At 38.0% G+C, this 4,513-nt stretch overlaps 1 pseudogene; it reads right to left on the minus strand.

Moving 5' to 3' along the window:
- Positions 1 to 2,088: 2,088 nt before the first annotated feature.
- Positions 2,089 to 3,473, minus strand: LOC107148211 (annotated as a pseudogene).
- Between the last annotated feature and the right edge of the window lie 1,040 nt (positions 3,474 to 4,513).

Consider the following 4,513-nt stretch of genomic DNA (forward strand, 5'->3'; position numbering starts at 1 on the left):
GACACCATCAAGAAAATGATAAAGTAAGTAAAAAAAAAAATGCAGGGTGGGATATAGTAGAGCACTTGTCTAGCATGCACAAGTCTCTGGGTTCAATCCCCAAAACTGCAAAAAAAAAAAAGGAGAAAATATTTATAATATTTATATTTTATATTTGACCAAGAGCTTGTGTCCATATTATGTAAAGAACTTTTACAATTCATTAAGAATAAAAATGGCCCCCACACCTGTAATTCCAGCAGCTTGGGAGGCTGAGGCAGGAGGATAGTAAGTTCAAAGCCAGCATCAGCAACTTAGGGAGTCCTAAGCAACTTAGCAAGACCTTATCTCTAAATAAAATATAAAAAGGCAGGAAATGAGGTTCAGTGGTTAAGCATCCCTGGTTCAATCTCTGGCACCAAAATAAATAAATACAGCACAATACAAATATGGGCAAAAAATATAAACAGACACTTACTAACAGATACTCAGCAAAAAAAGTTATATGAGTGCCTGATAATCACATGAGATGATGCTCAAAATTATTAGTCATCAGGGAAATGAAAATTCAAACCATACAAGGAATACTCACCTACTCATGGAATAAGTAGCCAAATAAAAGAGGTTGATAACAGGAAGTATGGGCAGGTTTTGAAATAATCACATGCTGCTGTTGAGAATGTAAAATGATGCAGCCACTTTGGAAAATGAGTTCATAATTTCTTTAAAAGTTAAACATGTGCTTGATGGACAACAAAACCATTCCAATCCTTTCCCCGAGAGAAAAGAAAATCTATGTCCACACAAAGATTTGGTCACAAATGTTCACAGCAGCTTTTTTCTAGTAGTCAAAACCAACCTCAGCATGTTTTTAAGATGTTGAATGCTGTGAAGCACTTCCCTTTCAATCTAACAATGAGACAAAAATCATACAAATATCAGAATACTCCTTGAGCCCTTCAGAGAGCTGAGGTTTCAAGGCAACCAGTAAACAGGTTTCAAAGGACAAGCAGCTCCAACCAGAGATGAATACATGACCCAAATCACTTTCAGCAGAGAATGAGAGGAAGAGGGGCCTCCATGCAGGCAGGTTTTGAAATAATCATCTTGAATTTTGACTAATTCTTAAGAGTTCAAACTGAAGGCTAGAGGGAGAGTGTAAAATGGGCAGGGGCCTTCATTTCAATTTTTCTTTTTTATTGAAATAAATTTTATTTTTGATTTTCAGAAGTAAAAAAGTTATAACACTTTATATAAACAGTTAACAAGGCAGTTGATATCAAGTTAACTTCATATACCATTAACGATTATTTTTCTTTTCTTGAAAACACTCAAATATGCTTACATCACATTCTTTAAAAGACATACTTAAGGATACTTGCATTTAACAATTTCCGTGAATAACAAAACTCTAGTACATCCAAGTATTTCATGACACTTCAAATATTGTTATATGTCAATTTAACCTCTTAGGAACTTTGCATTTTTCACAATGAGAAAGTAGAAAACAATATATAATTAAAAAGAGCAAAACTGAATCATGTATTCTCTTTGTCAAAAGAAAACAGATTAAGTGTGGGGATCAACATAACCATGGAAACTGCTTATTTTTCTGTCCTTTACCTCTGGCTCAGGAGACAATAAATAATAATGCACAATTTATTGGTGAATATGAATTTGCTATCAAATTCTTCCCTATTTTATAAGGAAAGCAAATAGGTTTAATATTTAAGAGAAGAATCAGCATAAAACAGTTTTGGTATTATCACAATTCAAGAAATGTCTGCAGGACATTTAGAAAACAGGTCACTGATCATTTGCCCATTTGGAGAGATTAGAGAATCCTAAATCCACATAAAGAAAAATTTCAAAATATTTTTTTGTCCTCACACATATTGTTTTTCCTCTGCACAAAGGTCAGATTGAATGTCTTTTGAAGATCACTTCTGCTATGATTTGGATATGGATTAAAGGTGTCCCTCAAGGGCTCAGAAATGGAACTCTTAGTCCCCAATGTTAAGAAATGGTGGTACTTTTAAAAAGATGACCCTAGTGAGAGGTCACTATTGATCCTCCCCTCTGTCTGGTATTCTATCTCACCACCTTCTCTCATGCCCTCCTGCGTAGATTGTGATGCCATCTGTTGGTAAAGATGGCGCCCGGAGCACTTCTCTTCCGGGAGCTCAGGTCCATGACGCACTGAATGGCGCAGGAACCATCACCTCCAATCCCTGTCAATGGCACGAACTTTGAATGGCGCACCTCCAATCCCTGAAGTGGAACGAACTCTTGGCCAATGAAGAAGTAACAGCCCAATCGCCTTGGTCCTCCTCATCCTGCGTTGAGCCCATAAATATCAACACCCTGTTGGTGTTTGCTCTCTTACTCTCCCTCTCTCATTCTCCCCCTCTCGCTCTTTCTCCCCCTCTCCTCTCTCTTCTCTCTCTCTCTCTCTCTCTCTCNCCTTCTCTTCTGTGACTGGCCCCTATGGTCCTGCTAATAAAATCTCAGACAGGTAAACGGTTGTTTTGGCTTGTTGAGTTTACGGAACCTTTCCACCATTCCTTACACCATCCACTATAAAGTAATTGGCCAGAGGCCTTGCCACAGCCAATGCTATCCTACTTGTGGACTTTCAGCTTCAAAAATCATGAACCATCCTTTTTTTATAAGTAACCTAGCCTCAGGTACTTTATTATAGTTCTTGAAAACAAACTAATACAAATTCTATCTATATTAGCAACTTAATGTAAATAGAAAGCAACTTTTATTTTTAAGTAAGATCATAACACTATTTTTAAACTGCAAACTCTCATGTCAGTTAAATATTGAATTCTTAAAGACAGTTATTGGCCATAATTAAGGAGTGTGATGTGAAGCTCTCAAATTATTTATTTTCAACTCTAGTAAAGACTATAAGGCTACTGCAGTCATTTCTTCATCTGAGTCATTTGATTCACCTTTTGTTTCCAATTTCCCTAAATTTTTATCTGTAGTTAAAATAGTTTTCCTCTTGCCCTTATCAAGAACTGCATCATTAGCACAAAGTTTTCTTATTTTAATGTTTGTTAATTTCTTCAGATAAGAATCCCATTCCCTGAAGGTTTTTAGATTGTTTGCATTTAAAATGGCTGTGCTCTCGAGGCCACGTCCTTCTTACTGCTACCCACTGCTCTGTTTCTGGGGAATTACTGCCTTCCCTGTCCGTCCTTGATACTGTTATGTAATTCAATCTGCTCCTGCCCCCTAACCCTATTTAAATATCTTTCAATGAATTCACAAGCATCTTTCATTGAATACCTCATTTTGGGGGGATCCAGATGATTTTTGAAACCACTACAGTTTTCCACCAATAAGATTGAGACGCAAGGACTCTTCATTCTTCTATTTTCCTTTTTCCATTGTTCGTGGGCCTCTCTCATAATGTAGGCTGCTTTTCTACTACTTTGTCCTACTTCCCCTCCTGTACTCCTTCCCTTTGGCACTTTAGTCATGGGAACATCCAGGAGGCCATAGAAAACTCCACACTGCAGTCGGACAACTGCCCACCGCAGCTGCAACAGTGAACACAGGTACGCCTGCCCAAACACACATGGGCCCCTGTTTGTTTCAAGATGAATGAATAATGAGTCCATCATATATGCACACGGTTCTGATCTTTTTGCCTAATCTTCTCGCCCTGTTAATCCTATAAGTCCTTGTTATGCCCACTTTTTCCCAGCCCTATGGAGTGGCCTCCTGAGAAGGCTAGTGCTCTCCAGCCTATTTTCAGGTTCATAAGAGAGGCTTCCTTCCTGGTTACACCCAAATTTGGACACATATTACAGAAACAGTTTTCTCCAAGATAGATCATTTTTACCAGAGACACTCCAGATCCCTAGCACTAAACCAAAATGCTCAGCTATAATCCTTAACTTCAATCCTTTGGCTTCCTTTCCTTCAACCAAAATGGATCATCTGCAATAGACTGTTTTACTCTCCAGAGTAGTTGTAGTTCTCTTCCTTCCAAATACAAAAAAGAAAAGAGAGAAAAGAAAAGGAGAAACTTGACGCAAAGGAAATTGTTTTAAACAGGCTTGTGCCACTTTTCTCAAATTTAGCTTTGTAATTACCTTCCAACCCTTCAACACTTTATTAAAAGTCTATCTACTTCAAAGACCATTTCCCAAATAATTGGAAGAGGCTTTTCCATTCCTAAGGCAATGAACACACCAACAGGTGTTACTATTTGTATTGTCTGCTGAATTTGTAAGCTCCCTGAAGAAGGGGGGAATTCTGATTAATTTACATATCATTTATTTAAGGAAGAGATAGAAATGATAAAGATGGTATTGGGAGGGGGAGGAGGAAGGAAGGAAGGAGAGAAGGGAAAAAGAGAAGAAAGAAAGAGTCATATGTCCCTCTGGAGATAGCCCATATGCCCCCTTGAATGTGTGTGAATTCTTTGCTTTACTCCCAAAGCTTCTTACCTAGGCACTCTCCCTTGAACATGCATTAATTTGTGTCTCAGAGAGAGAGAGAGAGAGAGAGAGAG

This window comes from Marmota marmota, unplaced genomic scaffold (assembly GCF_001458135.2).
Source record: "Marmota marmota marmota unplaced genomic scaffold, marMar, whole genome shotgun sequence".
NCBI classification, from domain to species: Eukaryota; Metazoa; Chordata; class Mammalia; order Rodentia; family Sciuridae; genus Marmota; species Marmota marmota.